The sequence below is a fragment of the Pteropus medius genome, unplaced genomic scaffold (assembly GCF_902729225.1).
Source record: "Pteropus medius unplaced genomic scaffold, Ma_sr-lr_union100, whole genome shotgun sequence".
NCBI lineage: Eukaryota > Metazoa > Chordata > Mammalia > Chiroptera > Pteropodidae > Pteropus > Pteropus medius.
In genome coordinates, this window is record NW_024349505.1 from 3,301,825 (window position 1) to 3,326,212 (window position 24,388).

A 24,388-nucleotide genomic window follows, 5' to 3' on the forward strand; every position below is an offset into this window, starting at 1 on the left:
GCAATAGTTCACATGAATGTATACAAATGACTTTTACACAAATGAAAATAAATTCCACATTACTCACAATAAGATAAAAGCAGTTTAAGTTACATAGTAGTGCTACTTCTGAACGCTTTCTTTGGAAATACTTAAATACTTGACATGAAATTACTTCCATGAGACAGTGGGAGAAATAAGCACTCTCATACACTGTGAAAATGCAAAATAGTAAAACACATATGGAGGAAAAGTTGGCAATATCTGACTATACCTGCATTTTCCAATATCCTTATCCTGGTTGTTATCTAAAACTGGGTTTTCAGGATGTTACCATTAGGAGAAACCGAATACAGAGTCCATGGTATCTCTTTGTATTATTTCTTACAATTGTGTGTGAATCTACAGTTCTCAAAATAAAAGTTAAATTTTAAAAAATCAGCTCAGACTAGTTATCAATGGAGAACAAGGAAGGATTCGAGTTTAGTAAGGGAGACAATGGGAATTCTGTGATATTGGTAATTTTCTGTGTTTTAACTGAATTGTGGTTAAATAGGAGTGTTCATTTTGTGATACATCATTGAGGTGAACAATTGTTAGATTTAGAATTTTCTATCTGCATGTTATGTTTCAATTTTTTAAAACAAAAAAAAAGAATTAACTTGGAGAAATCAATCTTACTTTACAAAGCATTTTTATTTTTGGTAAAACTTTCATAGCAAAAACTTAGGCTCCATGAGTGGACTTGAGGTGGGAACACTAAGATGTAGAGAGTAGAAAAGAAGTGACTTCTCCTTTAAGTTTGTACACACAGGAAGAATTTTCTGAATTGGATCTGAAGTTTCCTGAATTGGGTTTTTGATCTGATTCAATTTAAAGACACTAATGATTCTATTTCCACTGGTAAAGAAACCCCAACTAATAGTCAATGACATGATCTGACAATAGAAATACATAAAATTTTACCATTGGATACTTGTAATCCAACATTTGTAAGAAGCAAGGATCTTGGTAACCAATATTTTCAAAAAATTTTATCAAAGTAATGAATATAATAAAATTGGCTAATTGCTCCTGATATCTCTGGACTAAGTGGGAGAAAGAAAAAGATGAGCTTCAGAATTCAAAGTCTCAGCTTGAGAGCCACATAAATGACCTGAAAGCCTTTATGTCTGTCCTGAAAGAGACATTTATCTTCAAAGACACAGGGCTGAGAATGACAAAATCCAAAATTAGAATCTCATCTTACAAATTGCTGACAGCAATTGACACAACAAAGACAGCCTTGAAGTCTGTCTAATGTTAAGATGAGGACAATGGTTCACAGGGAATGAGACCCTAAAATTTGGAACAGAGATATGTGGGAAGACCCGTTAAGGCTAGGGAACTGAGCCCCTAAATTCTGATGAGTCTTCTTTGCCAGTAGAAACAACCTCCCTATTCTCAGTAGAAGCAACCAACCCACGAAGAAAGGATACCTCTCTTTCCCATTTGAGGCAATTAACCTTGCATTGCCTGAAAAGAAACTCTAATGCCCTCCCTGGAGAGTTGCTTTAAAAGACAATTTGGATTATCTTCAGGGCCGCCATGCAATCTGCACTACTAATTTGGATTATATTATCCAAAAGATTCAATGGTGCTTAAAGTGTCAGTGGCAAATAGGAATGCCGTTTGCAGCCTGTGACAAACCCCTATAGGAGAATCTTAGTGGAAACTCTTAGCATGTTGTTAGCAAAGCCTATGGTCCTCCGTAGATAACTACTCTCCTTTTGAGAAATAATTATTGACTTGCTACTAAATGCTTAACCATGGACCATCAAATTACCATGCGACCTAATCTATCTTTAACTGGGTGTTATCTGACCTACCAAGATATAAATTTGGGCATTTGCAGCAGCACTCGCCATCAAATAAAGTGGTACATATGAGATTGGACCTGAAAAAGCCCTGAAGGCATAAGTACGTTACTTGAAGTTGCTTAAATTCCTATGGCCCTTACTTATACTAGACTGCTTTATCTCTTCCAGCCTGCATCTATAGTCTCATGGAATTTCCTGTAATCAATGGACAGAGGAAGAGAAAATTCAGGTAAATTGTTATATATTTAAGAACAAGTAAATAATTTACTAACTGACTTTGGGTATGTCATTCAACATTTCTTGCCTCTGTTTACTCAACTACAAAATAACAATAATTATTCTGGTGTCATAGGAAAATTCTGGGAAATAGATGATTAATAACATGTAAAAGAATTAAAACAAAGTTGAAATATCTACATGTTAGCATTAATTGTTATCATAGATTGGATTCCTATTTTATCGGAAATTTTTGATAGGATTAAAAGGTGTGTGAAATTGTGATCATTTAAGTTTCCTTTCAAGAGTGAAATCTATGATTCTACAAATAATTTGTGAATAATTTTGCCAAATAAATTTGCCTGAATCAAATTAATTTACTTTGATGAGTATGTACACTTTGTCGAAGAAAGGCTTCCAAGATATATTCTTTTTAGGATATTAGACATTCTAAATGTCTTTTTCCTTACTTCAGGCTATTAAAAAAAAAAATTGCATGTTCAGCCAAATTTGAGCTGACTCTTTAATATCCCTCATTATTATTTTCAGCATGAATGACTATTCATAGTTGTTCTGTTTCCAGATACAGCACTCATAGGTCATGCAAATATAAACAGCTCACACTTGTTCCAAACACTGATGCATTTCAAGTGTAAATAAAATATATTGGTCAGAAATGAAGACTCTGACACCATCCCATATGCCACAGTCCTATTTTTATACCATGATATCAAAATCTGAGCTCAAAGCTATACCCTGATCTCGCCTCATTAATTTTTGCCAACCTCCTAAATAAGCCCTGCATACTTTTGTTTTGCCTCTCCTTTTCTCAGCTTATTACTTTATTAAAAAATATCTATCAAGCAACTACTACATATTAGGTAATCTCTTATACATTATTAAAAAAAATAGGCAAAAAATGTCACTAGTTAATTTTATATACAAATGGGAGAATGAGAAAAAATTATTGTGTGCTTGCGTGTGCACACACATGCACAGAGTTAGATAATAAAACAAACTCAGGAGAAAAAAAAACAAAAACAAGAGAAAAGTGATGTAAAGTTTGGGGAGAGTAAACTCTGAGCTTTTATTTCAGTAGTCAGAGAAAGATCAAACTAGTAAGAGATATCATAATAAGTTATACTTAGGTATAAACCCAGCAAAGTGTGTGCAAGATCCGTTGCTGAAAACTACAAAACAATGATGAAAGAAATCAAACACCTAAATAAATATACAGATATATTGTGTTCATGGACTGAAAAATACAAAATTGGTAATATTAATTCTCTTTAAATTCATATATAAATTCAATGTATTTCCATACAAAATCCCAGAGATTTTTAGGAATCATCAAGTTTATTCTAAAATCTACATGAAAGACAAGAAAAAATATTTTTTCATTCTGTATACTACTAAAAACTTAAAATGTCAGAGAAACTATATTTAAATATTTAGAATAATGTTTTACATTTATCAAAACTAAGAAAATCTAAATTATTATTTTTAAAAAATATAAATTAGCAAATTTGCCAACTAAATCTAGAAATTTTGCATTGAAAACAAGTCATAATAATTTTTTAATGTAATCGATTTCCAGATAAAATCTCAGATAAATCATTATAATTATCAAAGAAAATATTCCTATCATATAAAGTTTTACAACTACATACAAATATAGAAATTTAGCCAATTCTATTTGCAAAGATATAACACTGAGCAGAGGATCAATAACACACATAGGCTTACAACTCCTAAAATAGACAAAGTTCATGAATATTGATACAAAAATATTAAAGACATTATCAGTCAGGGGTCCCTAGAGCAAAAGTAATAGAAAGATATGGTCAGTTCTAATAAAGAAACTCTGAATAAACAGAAGGAATGGTATCAGTACAAATAAATAAGCTAGTTAAAATTTCAACTTGTATAAATGAGATATTGACAAAATCTAACACTCTTTCCAAATTTAAAAGAAAATATGCTAAAATGTGTATCTAATGTGGAAATTAAGGAATCTAATACTAAGTTTATATCTTTTAAAAGAGCTACATCATAGATAATGATAATTAAACTATTAGGCTATTAGGTCAAGACTTATATTAAAAAATAATTTTGGAAAATCTTTCCAGTCTAATAATGCAGGAAAAAAAACCCAAAATATTACTACAGGAAAATTAATACAAAATTTCTGTAAGTTTGAAGAACACATATATTAAAAGATTGTTTAATATATTAATAGTCAAATTGAAGAACAATGTTATTTTTTATTTGATATCTGAATCTTCCACAACACCAATTAGGAGGGAGTTTGCTTGCCTTTTACATCACTGGAAGTGATTAGTTATTATTTCAGAAGTTTTGCTCTCAGAGAAAATTTTATTTTGAAAAAATTAGCCTTAAAGAAAAGGAATACATAATGCATGGTTTTGGAATCGGGTCACCTTAGGATAAATATAAACATTTTATATGCCTCACAATATTCTGAAAGCTGCCACTCTAAGTAATGTGTGTTTATGTGTGGGTATGTGTGTTTGAGTGCACAGGTGTGTACATGTACAAGGGAGATGGGGAAATGGACCAATGTGTGTATACATATGTGTATACTGTATGTGTGTGTTGGAAAATTTACTGTCTAAAAATATGTATTTTCACTGTCTGAAAATGCTCTGAGGCAATAGGCACTAAACTATTGAACTAGTAATGTGTTTTCATTTCATTTTGCAACCATGCATCAACCATTACCATAGAAAACAACAGGATGATGAGTTCTGCTGTGAGGACTGCCATCAGACAGTATATGCAGGTAGATCATTGCTAGATAGCTGTATTAATCTGGCTTTGATAATGTTTTACAGTTTGTTGTGATACTACTGTGCTGATACCGAGGGGTTATTACATGGGCAGACTTTACATCCTTTGTTTGTTTCTCTATCAGTATTTTTCAATCTGTGTTCTTTTGAGCCCTAAAGTTTGTTTAGCTTAGGGGTGGTAAGGATCTCAGTTTTATGGTGAGGCTCTTAAGTTCTATCTGCTCAGTTTTTATCCGAATAATATTTGAGGAGGAAAATTGCCTTAAGAAAGGAAAAAAACTACGCTAAGAAAAATAGAACTGGAGATATACACAATACTCAAGATATTTCTCAAGGGAGTGTGATATTGATGTAAAGATTAGCAATTAGACCAATAGGTAGAATAGAGTCCAGTCACAAATTTACCCGTTCATGTAATTTATAGTAACGTGACCCTGGCGTAAAATACAAAAATAGTCATTCTATAAATTGTAGGGGGTCAATTTAATGTTCAGATGAGGAAAAAAGTTGAATCTAGATTTCTACCCTATATTATATACAAAAGTAAATTTCTGATAGGTTGTAGATATACATGCAACAGCATAAGTCTTCTAGAAGAAAACATAGATTATCTTCCCATCTTTAATAGGCACAAATTCCTTAGAAAAAAGACTCAAAACCATGAAAATAAAATAGTTAATTATATTAAAATTAATAACATCTGGTTTTAAAAACATCATGAGATTCAGAAAGTAGTCACAGAGCTAGAGGCAATACTTTTAATACACACATATGATACAAAAAATGTATTTAGAATATAAACTAAATTTCAAAAACTAAAATGAAAGGGCAAACAATCTAACAGAAAAAAAATGGACAAATACCTGGATGTGTACTTTCTCAAAAAGAATATCAAAGTGGACGATAAATATATGTTAAGATTCTCAGTCATTTAAATTATTAGGGAAATATGAAAAAAATGAAGACACCACCACCATCAAAAACAAAATGCGATACTTTAGCATATAACACAGAATAGAGATATGAATAAAATACAGAAATAGATATAGATAGCTAGATGAAATATAGATCAATTGATAGTTAAAAAATAAAAGTGTATATTGAAATATGAAGCAAAAACTATTACAGTGTCAGTGGGATATAATTGCTACAATCCCTTGGAAAAACTATCCAACCTGGCTAAATACAATACAGTTTCTATCCAACCTGGCTAAATACAAAATCTGCGACCTAATATTATTTGTCATAGGTCCAAACTAGAAACTACCAAATATCCATGAACATTTGAAAAGATAAGTGAATTATAATATATCATGTAATGGAATGTTATGCTGAGATAAGACATAGAAGAATACATGCTACATGATCACATTCATATAAAGTGCAAAAACAGGAAATAAATAATATATGCTTTGTGAAGTTAATATAAACTAGAAAGAAGCAAGAGGGTGCTTCTATGGTATTAATGTCTATTTTTTGATATGCTTACAGATTACATAGATATAAAGTTTGTGAAAATTCAGTGGACTGTATAATTATATGTGCATACTTTGAATATTTTGCATTTTTTAAAAGTACTGAATTTAATTCCCTAGTTTGTATTAGATTTTTCAAAGAAGCAAATGTGGAGCTGGAGGTCACATGGCACTCTTTAACTGAAGTAGAAAGATTGGTGATTATATCTGTTTTTTCTTTATTATTAAATAATTTTACATGTTTGGTGAATAATAAAGGTTCTAGTGACACATACAGATAGATTTATTCATAAGTGATAAAAAGCATACCTCAAAGAATTTCAAAAATAATTGTGATTACCTTGAAGTCCCGAATAGCTGGACATTATTTGAGGATCGGATCCCTTCTAAACTCTTCCATTTTATTCTCATAATTTTCAGCTTTTCATGCAAAAAAAAAAAAGTAGTCCAAATTAATCTTTATTACAGATTTTTTTGTAAGTAAAATTTTCTACATCTTCATTTCTCAGTTCAGCTCCTAATAATTCTCTATATAGCAGTTATTAGGTCACATACAATCTGTTCTTTATTGCCTTACTGACTCTAACTTCAATATCTTTTGTTTATATTGGATTTACAGACCTTAGGAGATAGTTTAACATTTGTGAGAAGAATGCCTTCTATGGCTGCGTCATTTTTTTCTAAGCCTATTTATGTGCAAAGAATTCGAATTAGTTTAATGAATTTTACCTATAACTGCAAAAAGTATTTTTTTAAAGTCTTCTGTTAAATGTGTGTGTACCATTTTATTTTAATTTTACAACCAATGATTTTAGTAATACTTTAGCAAAGTTAAAATTGTTTTAAATTTTATAAAATATCATGAATCCCAAAGGAAAAGATTATCAGGAAGAAAATGGTATTTGAGTGGCAGCCGTGTATTGCAATGTGGCCTCTAACTAAGTAGTCAACAAAAAATAAACTTTCTACCAATATCCTGACAAATTATATATAATATTAATCATAATATGAGTATAATTAAATATTAATATTAACAATATAATTCAATTCTATTATTAAGTGGGCAGGTTGAAATAATCACACAGAAAGCTTTCATCAATATGACCAATAAGAATTAATTTCTTTTATTTGTTTTCTTGAGGTATAATTAAAATGCAAATATTTAAAAATCTTTCTTCCTAACTTGATTAAGCAGAAACTGAACTATGAGATAAAGGCAATTCTTTAGACAAAAATATAAAACAAAGAAAATGATTCAAAACACGTTTGAGAGTTTTTTTATTGTTTTTACTTAATATGTGTATATTTAATCTGCAAAAGAGAGTGAAGAATCTAATCCATATTTTCATGTTGTACTAGGCTTTTGCAGAGACAAAAATGTTAAATTGGTATTGAGAGACTTTAAGAACAGTGCACATTCTTGGAGAGAATGTACCCCCCAAATTTAGTCATGCCTTATTTATCACTGAATTTCTAGCAAAAACACTTTGTTAAAAACATGGTGTTTTTACACTTAAAAATAGTGGTTTATCTTCACTTTTGTGGAAATAATTCATGAAAATAATTACTCAAATAAATAAGACTATGTCAAAGTGCTCATAAAATAATAAATTAATTATGAATCACTTTGGATGGAATTCCGTGAGATAACTGTACTTAGTTCATGAGAGGAGTCATTAATATCCATATGTGTTCTCTGAAAATAAAAGTTACAGTGTAATTAATATTCATTTTCAAACAATAAAAGTAACATTTAAGGTGCAGGTAACTAATGGTGTAGAAACCTAATGGCAAAAGTAATTTATTGTGGCCTGCTTAATGTTAATAATGAATATGAAGTTACCTATTTTCAAAACAGGGCTAGAATAAACTCAGGTATACAGTAACTTTTAAATACTTCCTCTCCTTTCTTCTAGTATTTCTTCTTTGAAGCAAAATAATTCTTTATATTTTCTTTACTTTTGATCTGTTTTTGTGGCTAGTATTTTCTTTAGAAGACAATTGCTATATACATAATTACTAGTCTCTCTAATCTTCATACTGCAATGGAATTATAGAGATAATGCCTCTGAATAAGGCAAATATGCAGATGTAGAATGCCCATGGAAATGTAAGAGAACAATTACAGAAGGCTAGAGAATGTATAATATCGGAAACAATAAAATCTTTTTTAATTTGTCCTTCTCTGAGTCAGGCCTGAGAAACATCCATGGTATGATAGATACCACATCATTTTGAAAAATGTCCCTTTTCTGTGATCCAGCTGATGTCTGCCTCTTCTAAGTGACTCGGTGAATTTAAGGAGCCAGTATACATATCTCTGTTTTACAAACGTGAGAATGTGTATTAATCCATACCTGGCTGATCCAAAATTCTTAATCTTGACTGCATATTGACTGATATGTACTAGAGAATGCTCTGAAAAACAGACAGTGTAGGCAGCTATATCATTTCCACTATAAAAATATGAAAGGAATTTTTTTTTATTTTAGTCACTCATTTGAAGCAAGTGGTTTCTAGAACAAATTCAAGCATCACGTGGGTGATTTAATATATAAACATTAGAGCCACTCCCAATCCTGATGTTAAATGAATGCATGATTTGTGATCCACAGATATTTTTTTTTTGAGTAGATATGAAGCTCTAGAAAATACTAATGAAGATAATTCAAGAATGATTGGCTGTGTTAGAGAGTTTGTTAAGTGCTGACGATGGACTAGGCAGGAAAATGGAAAACAAAAATAAAAAAACTTAATTTCTGGTTTGTGTGTGTCAGATACTGAGCTAGATCTACTGTTATTTCATAAAACCACTAAGTAATTTCAAGAAGTCATTCTCGTGACTCCCACTTTTTAAGAGAACTCGGTGAGGTAAATAAACTTCCCAAAGACATAGACTTTAATGCCAAAGAATTTAATGATCCATTTTCAAGCACAGACGGTCCCTGACTTATAATGGTTGACTTATGATTTTTTGACTTTATGATGGAACAAAAGCTATATGCATAATAAATTACATGAGATATTCAATACTTTATTATAAAATAGGATTTGTGTTAGATTATTTTGCCCAACTGTAGTCTAATATAAGTGTTCTGAGCACATTTAAGGTAAGCTAGGCTAAGTTAGCTATGACATTTAGTAGGTTATGTGTATTAAATGAAATTTTGACTTAAGATACTTTCAATTTATGATGAGTTTATCTAGAGGTAATCCCTTCATAAGTTGAGGAGCATCTTTTTCTCTAGAGTTAGCACTCACCTTTTTAGTGACATATGCTTTATGCAAAATCATAGTATAAATATGCTGTGCTTTCTTGAATTTGAATTTTATTTTATATGTCTACCAAATCAAACTCAATATCAAATCTATAATTCTCACTGATATTTAAAACTTTAAAAAGTGAGTCATTTTCCATTTACCTGTGAAACATATTGTTATGCCAGTAGACTCTATGGATCTATTCATTTTATGTCCATGGCAAAAAACTGGTAAAATAAATATTAATATACCATAAATAAAATTACATTATTATAACTCTATCAATAAGTGTATGCAAGCACTTGGTATATCTTCAGAAATAATTTGTTAACACCAAAACTAAAATTTGTATGCGTGTCATTATTGCTTCTATAAATTATCAACTCCACAGTTAATGGCAAGTTAGGAATCTAGAGCTAGAAAATAATTACCTCAGTGCCTAATTTACCAATATTTAATATATTAAATTATAATTATTGACATATGACATTGCATGTATATAATTATTAACATTTTCCAAAGTAACTTTTACATCAAAATGTATTTTATGCTCTCTGCTGTGAAATATACTGTTTTTCTTTTAAACTAAGAGTGGAAAGTAGAGAAAATAACAAGAAGTCATTATCTAAATCTCAAGGATATGAGCAATGTTTGTATTGCTTTTCATTACTTTATATTTACTTATTCATTATTCTAAGCATGATTAGAAAAATTGTTATTATTTAGGTAGCCATCAAATTTCCCTAGGAAAAGCACTGATTAAAGTGAAGCCAGAATAAAAATTTCAGATACTCAAACCTTTATGAACTACCCTTATTATGTATCATAGTTAAGTATCAGTTCAAAGCCCTTTGGGGTGTATAATCATTATCATTTCTCTTTAATAACGCCATTTTATCTATACTGCCTACAAAGTAGAAACTATTTGATTTAATGTTTCATACAGAGGACAAATTGGCATGTCCCATAAAGTGGAGTTTAAGCTAGTAGATGGATCAATTACAGTCTATCTCTTCCTCTCCTTTCTATTCATTCAACTTATAATGTTCTTGGAGGTTAGAGAGTTTCCTTTAAATCTAGAAACAAAAATGGCATTCCCACAATAATTATAAGAAGTCTTTCAGTGATTCCCATTTTAAGAATTGATATATAAAATATATTTTTTTCATTTAAACATAACAATGAATTATATTATTTCTATCTCAGATACTTCATTTAAAATAGTAATACAATAATCGTGAGCTTCTTCAATTTCAGTAGGCTTTTAAATAGAATTTTTAAAATATTGTCTTATTTTAATTTATATTGACCTGAGGTTTCTTATTGTAACCCTGTGGAGTCAAATATATTTCCAGTTGAGAAGTTTTCAGATTTTGAAAATGTAATACAGTTTTTATGATAATTCATAGTATCCTCAGCAGGGGCCTGGACAGTGATTCCTAATTAAGCATATTAAAATTTTCAATAAAATATTTATTACTAGTTAATTATAAAGACAGAATGAAAAATAGTCTTATATCATTTCAAAGTATGTTTTCCACCAAATCAGTTTAGACGAGTCAGATTTTGCAGCAAAGAATACTTTTAAAAGCTTTTCTACTTTTAAAAGCTTTTCTATTTTTAAAAGAAAATTTTAGAATTTTATATTGAGGATGAGGAATTTTACAATCCACATAAATCTTTAATATCTGGCCACAGGGTCTAAAACTTAGTTGCTTTTTAAATGCAAAATAGCACCAACCAAACGACCATTCAGCACCCTACCTACCTACAACCCTGGTGCCTAGTATTTCCATTGTGTACTTTTTTACAATGAAAAGTGCTAATAGACTGCTAAAAGGAAAACAAATTCTGTTTTCCAAGAATTGCTCTTAAACCTATGTTTCATCCAAACTTTTAAAAATCTGAGTACATGCATCTGTCATATAAAAATTGAGTTTTGTCTTATTGCTATTATTGTTGAGTTTAGAGTATATTTTTTATATGTGCTGTATTATTCATCTTTTTTTTACCTTATGTGGCAAGTAATATGAATTATGAGTCTGAGCCCCACAAAAACTGTAACCGTTCAAAGTCAATTCAGTCAGGACATGGAAGAGTCAGATTTAGAAGTACCACAGTACTGAATAAATATCCTTTTGAGTCTTATGCTTTAGTCAAATAGTATTAGAGTATAAGAAGGCAAGGTAGCACAGATTTAAACAAAAATAAATGAATAAATGAATAAATGAATGAACGAATGAATGAATGAATGAATAAATAATAGGCCATAGAGTCATAATTATCTGAGTTTGGATTTAGATCTATTTTAAACTGAATCACCTTGGATAAATTATTCATGCTCTCTTATTCTATTTTAATTTACTTTTTGAACATTTTTTAATGATTTCTTTTTATTATGGTGATATCGGTTAACAAAGACCAGTTAAGTTTCAAGTGCACAATTCAACAGTAAGTCATGTATATTTTGCATCGTATGTTCACTGCCCATAGTTAGATTTCTTTCTGTCACCACATATTTGACTCCTTTTACCCCATTTGCCTCCCCCCTCTCCCATTACACTTTTGGACCATTTTAATCACAACTTATTTTAAAATCTCTTTCATATGCTTTTATTATTGGTCTTTCCTTCCCTTTTCAACTTTTTAATTTCTTTCAACTTTTGAATTAATTTTATATCTGTGAGTTTCTTGATGTGCTTTGTCATATTATCTGTGAGACAGTTTTAATAGAAGTTATTCTTTGATGAAGAAATCAATCCCTTCATAAGTCATCACATATGCCATCAGTAGTTAGAAAAGAAATGATAAACTCTTGTTTACCAGACAAAAATTGAAATCTTTATATCACACCATTAAAACTCCTTTTAAATAGGTTTTACAATTTTGCCAAATTAGGCTACAAAACCTACACTGTCCTCATTTGGTGACCATCTCTCAGTCTTCTTCATCCTATCAAAATTCCAAGAGGTTCTTTCTTCTTTGCTGACCACAGGCAATTTTAAGAGGGCGTTCTAGGTCATATCTATATCTAAAAGAAAAGCCGCATGAAAACAACCAAAGTGCCCTTCGATAGATGATTGCATAAAGGAAAATGTAGTACATATATGCAATGGACTATTACTCAACCATAAAAAAAAGATGAAATACTGGCATTTGCGACAACATGGATGAATCTTGAAATAGTCATGCTAAGTAAAAGAAGTCATATGGAATATGGTGCAAACAATATGATTTCACTTATATGTGGAATATAAAACTGAAAGCAACAAATGAAAAGACAAACAAATAAAAATTCATAGACACAACATTTTAGTGGTTACCAAAGGGAAAAGGAGTCAAATATATGGTGACAGAAGCAGATTTAATTTTGGATGGTGAACATGCAATGCAATATATACAGAAAATATATTATTGAATTGTATATTTGAAACCTATATAATTTTATAAACCAATGTCACCCTGATAAATTTAAATAAATACATACATGCATACATACATACATAAAAGCTGCAGATATAATAATTTAAAAACTTGGAAGGGAAAATTTCCCAGTTACGGTTTGTTAGCTGGCTTATTCTTTTCTTATACAATTCATTTTTTAAGTAAATAATAAAATATATAGTAAACTTGGAGTCTTGTTTTATTTTCTATAACACTTTGATGGGAGTCAATCCTATATCATGACATGTGAAGGTTTTAGTATAAAGAAGTTATGTATTTTATATTTATTTTGATAGATCCTATGAGTTTCAGAAGTTGTAGAGATCGCTGTCTCTGTCTGTCTCTGGCTCTGTCTCTATCTGTCTGTCTCTCTCTCCCCCTTCTCTCAGGATTCTAGGCCATTTGTGGAATATCTCTCAGGTTGGGCCTGTCAGATATTTCTTCACAAGTAAATGCAGATTATGCATCTTTGGCAATAGTGTCACAAAATGATGCTTCATTCTTGTTATTGCATCCTGTAATGCGGCATGGCATTATGACATTTTCGATTTGTTTTTATCCTTTTATTGATGGTGTTAATTTCAATGATTTGAATTGGCTAATATATCTTCATAGTTCAAATTCAAAAATATGTCATAAGGTTTTCCTTGAGATATTTGATATACATCTGGCACAGGAAGAAATCTATGCAGAAACTATCATCCTTTGCTTACTCAGCAGACTTTGCTTTCAATCCCCTATTTTCCTATCTCAAATACTGCCAGATTCTTTTATTAATCCAAGGAAAGATTTGTGATTGATCTAAACCACTTATGGTAGGCATGAACATGTAATTTGATTCTGGCCAATGAGAAGTAAGGATAGTCTTCTTGGCAGGTAGTTTGGAAAGTTCTTGCTTTTCTGGTTAAAAAAAAAAAAAATGAGTAGGAGCACAGTACTCTGATTTTCTCTCTGTTCTCTCCTGTTTTTTTCCTCTCTGGAATGCCTACATGGTGGTTGGAGGTGCAATGCACATCTTGAAAACTTGACCAAGGAAGCAAGTAAAGATCGTGGAGCAAAAAGAAAGAGCTTGAGACCTCTTTATCTTTAAGCCATAATATTTACCCATAGCAGCTATAAATTTGTTTTTGCATGATACAAACTCTCTAAAACCATTCACAAATAATTATTTACATTTTTTAATTAGCTAATTTATTTAAATTAAATTTTTACAATATTGGACATATGCTTTTCAATATATGTTAGTTGTTTTATTGTTATTCTAGCCTATGAGTTATCATAAACAGAATAAAAAGCTTAAAAGATTAACATGACAGAAACACCAGAAATAAAATAAAATAAAAGGCATTAAAATATAATATTTACCTTTAAGGAACCCACAATTTAATAAATATTGATTGTAACATTAAGACAAATAATAAATGGTTTTCTTTCTGTCATTCATACTTCAGTTTGAGGCCACCACTTCTGTTGGTGTTACCTGTTGGTGCATGGGTCTCTGAACTTATATTTTGCCTAAAACATTTCTCATAGAACTATGACATTCTACTCAATTATACAACAAAATTAAACTCCTGTTCTTACAACCTAACACTTCCTGATTTTGCCTTAGAGTGGGCTATTGATTTCAATAAACATTTAATATTTGCTTTAATTTTTTAAGAATTTTATGTCTGAACTAAACACATCAGAGAAATTAACAGTATTCTCAAAGACTCCTCAGTGGGTTTTTTTCAGGCAACCCACTCCCTCATCTTGACTTCTAACAATATAGATTAGTTTTAACTATTTTTGCAGTAGATACAAATGAAATTACAGAGTTTTTATGTGTTTATATCTGCCTTTTCTCAACATTTGTTACATTTATCAATATGTTTCATTTGGTCGCTAATTAATTTTTATTATTGTATACACGCCATTTTGAAAATGTATGCAAAATTTATTCATTCTTAATGGATATTTGGGTAGTTTTCCACTTTTCAAATATTGTAAATATAAACACCCTACATAGTACATCTCTTTTGGTGATATATATATCTATATGTTGTATATATGACTATTCAATATATACCTATATGGATCCACATATCCATATATATGGAATTACCAACTCAAAAATTTATATATGATAAAATTTCATAGATACTACCAAATACTTTCCTGTGTGATTACCCATTTACTTTCCCATGAACTGTGTATGAGGATTTGAATGTTTCAACATTCTTTTTTAACATTTGATATATACAGACTTTTTTTTTTTTTTTGGCTATTACTGGATGTTGTTTTTCTATAACATTGTGGTTTTATTATGACTTTCCTTAATTATAAAATTTAAGGTTAAAAAAGTGACTCCTGCAACTATAGTGAAAGTATGTCAAATATTTATTTTTTTCATTAATGAGGGAAGCAATAGAGTGTTTAAACCAGTTCCAAAGTTTATTTGAGCCACTGAGTAGCCTTGGAAATCTAATAAACAAATTTTAGGTTAAAAATTATTTTTTTAAGATACAAAGCTGGTTAGTGTAATTTAAGGACATAATTATTATATTTAGACATCTTTTCCACCAAATATTTTTTTTATATCTTGAAAATTTTGAAAATCTACAAAATAAGTCCAATCCTGCAGAATAGCAAATTACCCAATCAGCAGGAAATCAAAGGTACAAGACAAAAAATATCCTAAAAGAATAACTAGTAATCTCTTTTACTTATTTTCAAACATCAGGTATACTTCAGATATACTTCTGACAGTCTCCCACTGCCCTTTTGATGATAATCAAATTACATTAAGACCCATCTCATAACTTTTGTTCAGATTGTTATATATATATATGGTTCCAACTAAAGGGTTAATTACATAGGCTTCTCTGATCATGCAATGTTGAACAAACCACTCCAGAGAATTAAATTTCACCTGAAAATTTTCATAAGGAGTCTAGATTGTACGTCTAAAAGCGTGTATTATTTGTCCTTGTGTAGTAAGGATAGAAAACCAAGTTCAAAACTTTATCTGGTTTTATCCACAGTAGCTCTAAATTTGGATGAATTGTACTCTTTTTGAGGTCCTCACAATTTGCTAGGGTTTTAGAACTTTTCTTTGCACTTGTGAAACTGAGGTCCTGAAAATCAGGCACCAATAAAACAATAAAAACATTGCTGTAGTATTGCAAATAAATAACAAGAATAACATTTATCTCAGTTCATTCAGTTTTATATAATTAATTTTTCTCTGGATCTTGAGTCAGCAGTTTCTGTGCTTCTGAATTAAAAACAAAACAAAACAAAACAAAAACTAAAACCCAACAAAGACCACATTTCCAGTCAAAAGTTGAATGAGCAGCTTGTACGATGATAGGTAAGAACTAGAATTAGTGAGATAATCACGTTGTAAGGTATAAAAATGTCAAATCACTATACCGTACACCTGAAAATAATGTAACTAATATAATATTGTATACCAATTCTAGTTAATTTTTTTTAAAGCTGATTTGTAGAGATATGTAAAAAAAAAAAGGTATATGCGCAATCTCAGTTTGGTACCAAAGTGTCTGTTCTCTGAAGTATGAGTGTTTCACAGAAGCTGATGCAATTCTTTCCACAGAGCTCTGGGACAGTGAAGATGTAAAGACAGTTCATAAACTATAGCAGGGGATATATAGAGAACACAGAGGGAAGCAGAAATCTGTTTGATAAGAAGACTAAATGGTTGTGGTTAATCTATTTTAGTAACTGATATAAAAATAGAGGAGTGTAAGGTTATCTTGAATTATAATAAATATTTCATAAAGTTATTATTCATGTTTCCTCAAAGGTAAAACATGGTATATATGGGAAATATCCAGTGCCCATCATGAAGCACAAAATTTCTGAAGTATTTATATTAATAACATTTAATCTTACAAGCTTAGTTTAAGAAAGGCAAGTTTTCTTTTGATTTCACTATTCTTCCCATGCAGCTCCTCTAACAGTGATGAGATAATAAATTCCCCAAGACATGTAAAAAATTCCCAGCATCTCTTTTCATACAGTGAAAGAACAAATCTTCGTGATTTCTAGGGTTTCTGGGAAATTTCAAAGATAGTTTTTGGTTCAAAGTTCTTTCCCCCCCCCTACATATGGTATCAGAGATTGTAAAGACAGAATCAAGAGAGTTATCAGAGGAGTAGGATCATGTGACTAAGAATCATGAGTGTGTGAGAAAATTCTTGATTACAATCAAAACGACAATTCCTTTAAAATCAAAAGAGGAAGACAACATAAATATGAGAAAACTTAGTTCTTTGATAAGCAAGGAAATTTCTTCTCTTTTTTTTTTTCTTTTTTAATAAGGGAATAGTAGTCAACACAAGCAGAGAAATTATTCTGTTATTCTTCTGGTGGAATAAAGAGTATCTCTTTCTGGATATATTACAATAAACTGTTAAATAAAGTATTATCTTTGACTTTCTCCCAATTAAAAGCTCTAAAACCAATAGATCTTTTAACATATAGTATGCTAAATTGTCATTTTGCATTAATACCGTGTTTGACAGAAAGTCATTGTGAGGTTTTTCTTCTTAATTTTTTTTTAAAATAAGCTCACTGAAAATGATGAATTTTGCCAAAATGATAACAAAATTAATAATATCGTTGTTACAGACTCAGGTATTATAAAACAAGGTGAAAGAGAATTCACGCCCTTCATTAATCTACAACTTTTTACTTTCCTTCAACTTTTATCTTTTATGTTTTCAAATTCAGGAAAAACTGACACTTTATAGCAAAATGGCTTTTCTTTTTTTCTCAAAATGAAACAAAAAGCTCACTCTATTTTTCCATTAGTATCGCTCCTAGGTAGGCATAACTACCATATTTATTATAACTTTCAAGCAAAAAAAAAAAAATTATTTCACAGAAAAAAAACCCAGAAAATTTAGAATTATTCTCCACATATGAATGTATTAGCAAATGAAAAAGATTCATGATTAAAATGTATGTAATTTTCAAAGATTACTCATGAATTATCTTGATTTATTATTAATTTAAAATTTCACCTTACCTAAATATCATAGAAATTATTTCTATATTAATATACTAAAAATAAAATTTCTACCATAAAAACATCTATAAAGTTATGATTCAATCTGGTTGAACACAAATTCATATTTTTCATAATTTTAAAGATTATATAGGAGTGACAATCATGATTTTGGTCTGGAAACTAGTTTCAGAAGTTTAGGAATTTAAAATTAACTCATCTATGAGTAAATTATTCTAAATATAACTAGAAAACAAAATGTACTCTTGTATTATAATCTATATTGATAGGTCAGAGAAAATACATCAGATAAAATCTTTTTAAAATTCCCTAAACCAACTTAATTATGTGAATTTGATTTAAAATATATGTACATTTCAGAGCTAGCAATTCAGTAACAAAGATTTTTCTTTCATGTCTAGTGAATTTAAATATTAAATGTTTAGTCTTATTTTCTGTTGATTTTAAGGAATGTTGAACTTGTATACCCACTGATTTATTTCTATAAACCTATAAGAGCCTTTTAACTTAAGATAAATAAAAATTTAATTTATAAATACTCTACATAATTGAGTTAGACATTACACTGAGGTAAAATATTTTTCTGAGTTGTACACAAAGAAACAGAAATATAAAATTCTTATAGTTTCAATTCCAATACTTCAGTCACATGTCAAAGTACAAAATTCAATGTTCCAGATATCAAAGAACTGTTCTTCTAATTAGGTAAAAAAAAAAAAGTTATCTTAATTAATTTCTGTTCATGGATAGAAAAAAAAAAGACTAAAAAGTAGATTTTCTGTCACATATTACTTGGTAGGGTATATATATCCATTACTTATTTAACAGAAATCTCCAAATTATCAGACTAAATACCAAATTTTGGATATGCCAACATTGGGAAATGAATTATTGGCCATGAGTGAACAGCAAAAAATAAAACAGAAAATCAGGAGTAGGGAGGGAAGAAGGAAAGAAGGAATTAGTAAAATGAAAATGTCGTTGCTTTTTAGATTTTCCTTAAAAGCCAAAAAATAAAAACATGTGCTTGGGCCTAAGTGGCCTATGGGGTGCTGTTCTTATGCAATAAAAATTACTTGATTTCATCAGATAAGTTCACAAGATAACTCAACGGGACATCTATAACTGCAAATATAAAATGATTAAGTCTCGAAAATTTAATTTAAATAATTTTATTTATTTATTTATTTATTTACTTATTTACTTATTTTTTAATTTATTATTTTTTTTAGGTGAGGCAATACTTGATTGACCTCACAGATTGCAAGGACCTTATCAGCTTAGAATTCCTTATCATTTATTTATTTATTTATTTATTTATTTTATTTTTTATTTTTTTATATTATTATTATTTTTTTATGCCTACAGCACCTGGTCTTCCTAGGTTGTCTTCCATCCAAGTACTAACCAGGCCCGACCCTACTTAGCTTCTGAGATCAGATAGGATTGAGCTTGTTCAGGGTAGCATGGCCATAGACTAAATAATTTATTAATAAGGGAAATGGTAAGATGTTAAAACCAGTTCAAAGTGTACTTAAAGACATGGATATTTATAGATAGTTTAATAAATGCAAATTCAAGTATGATTGCTATGTTTATATAACCGAGTTCATGTCCAGTAGGATGACAAACAATAATCTTTCAGATTATCTTTCCTGTTGGCAGAAATATTTGAATTTTTTTTTGTTAAAAATTTATTAGTTAACTTTTGATCGTATTGGTATAGATGTGTAAATTATCTTGGTGCCAGTTTGTTTTTGTTTTTGTTTTTTCTTTTGTCCCTTAATTGGTGCTATATTACTTTGCATAGCTACCATTTTCTCAAGATCTCATTTTGGTTTCTTATTACATGTATAGAATAACAACAGGATAAAAAACTGATTTAGAGAAAACTAAATAAGAGGCAAAGATAATATTTCTTATTACAGCAAATCCAACAAAGCAGTGTTAATATAAGCATTCAGGCTTATATTTAATATACCCTAGTCTTATTTTGATACTCTAACAGTAGATTGAATAGCTCCGTCCTCTGAGTTTTACATAGTTAATTATATGGAAGGGAAAACTATAAATTTTATAAGCTATTATAATTTTAAATTTAATTCACATCAAAAACTGGGAAATAAAGTCCCAAGTTAGAGCTTCATATAATTCTATCTCTCAAATTTCCATTTTTATCTTATTGATGAGAATATATTTAATGCTCTTTTCTCATAGCAATACCCAGGAATAGATGTAGGAAGATAGTAAAAATATTTTTTAAATGTATTATTTTGAGGAGGTTAAAATTAATTAGACAAAGAGAAATTATGCAAGTGCTGTTTCAAATATCTACGTAGTGTTAAGTACTACTAACCATGCCAAAATATTACTTTCTACTGTTTCAGAAAAAAATTATGGATCCAGATAATTATGATAGTATAAAAAATTACTGGGTCAGTACATACTTGTGACAAAAATCAAAGAAAAATTATCTGGTTACAAGACATGGTAGTAGCTTTTATTTAGTACATTGTACTGTCTAGCAGCAAGTCTTAGATAACTGATAGTAACGGAAGTAAATTCAAAACTTTATAGTTTACAATGCAATTTCATCTTAATTTCCTATTTATTTTTTTCTTTATTATCTTTCTAAAACCTTTCATTTAGCATTTAAACTTGAATTACCTTTTTACCCAAATGAGATGCTCTGAAGAGGACCAACTAGTCTGAGAAGAGTGATATCATCTGATTAGCTAATTTAACTTTGTTAAGTTTTAGTAAACGTCCTATAATTAAACTTCCCTATTATGTACCTCCATTAAATACCACCAAGTTATAATTTTGGTAACAAAAATACTTTAAATAAAAAACTAGAGGTTGGGCATATTTTTCTTATGTATTCACTTTGTGATACCACATAAAAATTAAAAGCATAATCAAATATATGCATGTGACAAAAAGAAACAAAGCTGCACACAAACTATATTTCTGTAATTAGATATACAAAGATACCTTAGAGAAGACTAGCCCCAAGATAAGTTTGTGTACACAAGTACTCACAGCAGTTTCCTTTACAGATTCTGTGAAATGCCATTGTACTTTTTTCAGTCAAAATATTTATTGGGTCAATATTATTACCATTTTGAGAACTAAGTTTTCTCACATTTATGTTGTCTTCCTCTTTTGATTTTAAAGGAATTGAGAATACCATGTAATGAAAAAAAGAATAAAATGAAACACTCTTTTCAAGGAATTTATATTCATTGCATGTGAGTGTGCATGTGTATGCATACATGTGCATACACACACGAATAACCATTAAAGTAGGAGATCATGTGTCAGCATTTACAAAAATGAAAAACACATTTTATAATACAGGAGATGGAGGGTTGTCATAAAGAAAATATAATTTGACCTAGGTCTTGTTAGTTTAGTAGGGATTTTGTATGTAGAAACGCAGAGAGGATGATTGAACTAGTTTAAACAAAGAAAAAAAATTGGAAAGACGAGATCCTTAAGTAATGGTAAGAAAAGACAATACCTGTTTTTCAAGTGTTCAAAACCAACATAATCTTCTTTATATGTATTAAGAATAAATATAATACAGCAGTTAAGGATATAGAATTTGGAAATATTTCAGGTTAAAATACATCTTAACTAATTATTAACAGTTGACACATTTGAGCAAGTTTAACTTTTCTTTCCCCAGTGTTGTCTGTTGTAACACGGCACCAATGCTAACATTTATAACATAATTTGTTGTGAGAATTAAATATATGTAAAATATTTTAAATAGAGCCTGCTATATAGTAAATACTATATATGTGATCGTTGTTATTATTATATTATTACTATTATTATAAGAAAGAAGTTATATGTATAGATATCTATGTCAGATTTATAAATAGACATTATTATGGAAATATACATAAAATAATCATGAATTAAAGTTATAAAATACTGCATATAGAAAACTACAGATATAACACATTAAAAGCTAAAGCATAGACTTATACAGTAAAAAAGATTTTATTTCTACTAAGACAAAGTTTATTTCATTTCATAGTGGCTTTGTTCAAGTCATTCAACATTTGTATTCCTATTAATGTTTGAATGTATATTGTGTGTGTGTAGCTTTATGGTTCTTAATTTGTTCCTCTAGCAGAGTTTTAGAGGAGCTATGACTCAAGAAGTAACCAAAGTCCTTCTCATTCTACACATACGTGTAAAAACAAATATTATAAATATATAATTACTCAAAATTTTCAAGTTTTTAATGTTCAAAATGGTGCCAAAATTATTTTGGGCAAATTTATTTCATAATAGCTCCTGTGTGTTAAATGGATCACATAGAAACATACTCATTTTAGTAGGCATTTTATAAGTTAGAACTAATTATAGTAGACAAAGAATTAGAAACCTGGATGGACAAATTTAGGGGCACATTTTTTATTTTTAATATATAACTTTTAATAAGCATGTGGCAGATTAGTATATGGCTATCATTATAATTATATTTTAGTGCACAGTCCTCAAAGTCTCAGTTTAAAAAGATTATTGTCAAATTATTTAATTTGAATTATGAATCGAGTGCTTTGACAAAGCACTATGTTGGTTTGATCCATGCTCCCTAAAATCTCATCTCTTTTCATGAATAGCCTATGAAAGTAAAATAATTATTCAAGGTTCTCTCCTTTTTCCTTTTTTTACTTTATACCTTTCATAGTGAAAAATTTCAATCATAAGGCAAAAGCCAGATATAGGAAAACAGATGCATAGAGAACTTGGTAATTTTAAGGAATTACATAAACATGTAAGTAAACGGGAAAGGAAATATAGGCAAAAAAAAAAAAGTGACTCATTAAAATACTGATTTCTAATATTCTAAAAGATCACATATTCTCATAGCAAAAGGTCTCATAAACTCTTCAACAAAATTATAAACTCTCTATAATACAACCATTGCCTTACTTTCCAAGTAATTTTTTTGGCAACTGCTTACCCACTCCTATACATGATTCAAACTGTGTACTCAAGTCATCTAAAACCACTTATTTCCTTGAACTTTTTGTTTTTTTCTTCCGTACAAACATTTGATCACATTATAACTTGAATATGTATTTTTTACATAAACACTTATCTGGGTTTACTCATATTCATCCTTCAGATACTACTTGATATTATGATATTGTTTGTTGCAGGTAGGCTTCCCCGCTTGCATCCAGAATATGTGTGGTAACCCTCCTATATGTTCAATTAGTAGTTCTACTTTACTACTTATTAAATTTATGCCACTTTATCAAAATTTCTTATTTAATGCTGTGTCTTCCCTGGTTGATGTTTTTGTGAAGGAAAGGATTATTTTGTTTACTTTTTATCATCATACATAATTACAGTGCTTAGAACATGGGTAATTCTCAAGAATTATTTTTTTAATTTGTTGGTTAAAGTGAGAATTTTACTCTTAGCTTATCACTTTTGGTAGTATAAAAATGCAGGTGTGTGTATTTGTATATGTGACTAGGTAGATGAGAGAGGCTTTGATCAAGCCATTGTTTGCCAAAGAGTTTTGCTACTTAAGTTAGAGAGTGCTGCTGTGATCTTGCAAATTCTCATTTTCTCTCATGTGAGACCTATACTTTCAGGCACTGCCTCCAGAACTCCTCCAAACCCACAAAAGGACATGTAGAGAATCTGTACATGAAAGCTGGCCAAGCAATCTGCATATATCTAAAGGGTTGCTTTAATCAAATGAAATTTTTAAATATTCTAGTAATTATGAGATTTGGACTTTGGGAAAGGTAGAGTGGAGCATAGTTAATAAATATTTATTAGATCTATACAGAGTATCCAGAATATCCAGAACAGCGTTAATTGTTATAGTGAAATCAAAGGAGTAAGAGTGGCTGCCTCCAAGTAATGTTCAATTAGTTGATAAAAAAATATATGTATAAAACACTTATAAATGCACTCTTATCACACTGGTATGAAATACAAAGATATAGAATTCAAGAAAAAATAAAAAGAGACTCCATATAAACTTTACCTTATTAAACTAGAAAAACACTTGTAGACTTAACCTCTTTTATTAGATCTTTATTATAACCGAATCTTTTATAAGTGGATTATCAGATAGCTAAATAAAATGAGATTACAAGATGATCTCAACTTGACAACTTTAAACTCTCTGAGGATAAAAAGAAAAGAATTATATTTATCCTTAGTTATTGAATATTTTTGGTTTATGGCGATAGAGAACTTAAATTTCATTGAACAACCATAAAAGGAAAGTAATTTTATCTCTTTGGTACTGTATTCCAAATT

General features: G+C 29.6%; 1 long non-coding RNA gene and 1 pseudogene across 1 annotated transcript in view; one reads left to right on the top strand and one right to left on the bottom strand.

Moving 5' to 3' along the window:
• LOC120618097 (uncharacterized) overlaps positions 1-24,388 on the top strand; it is a 495,615-nt gene that overhangs the window by 433,118 nt on the left and 38,109 nt on the right. The window contains exon 3 of the long non-coding RNA XR_005657143.1: positions 2,007-2,067. This is a non-coding gene — a long non-coding RNA (uncharacterized LOC120618097). The remainder of the gene's footprint in view (positions 1-2,006; positions 2,068-24,388) is intronic.
• On the bottom strand, positions 19,442-19,560 carry LOC120618162 (uncharacterized; annotated as a pseudogene).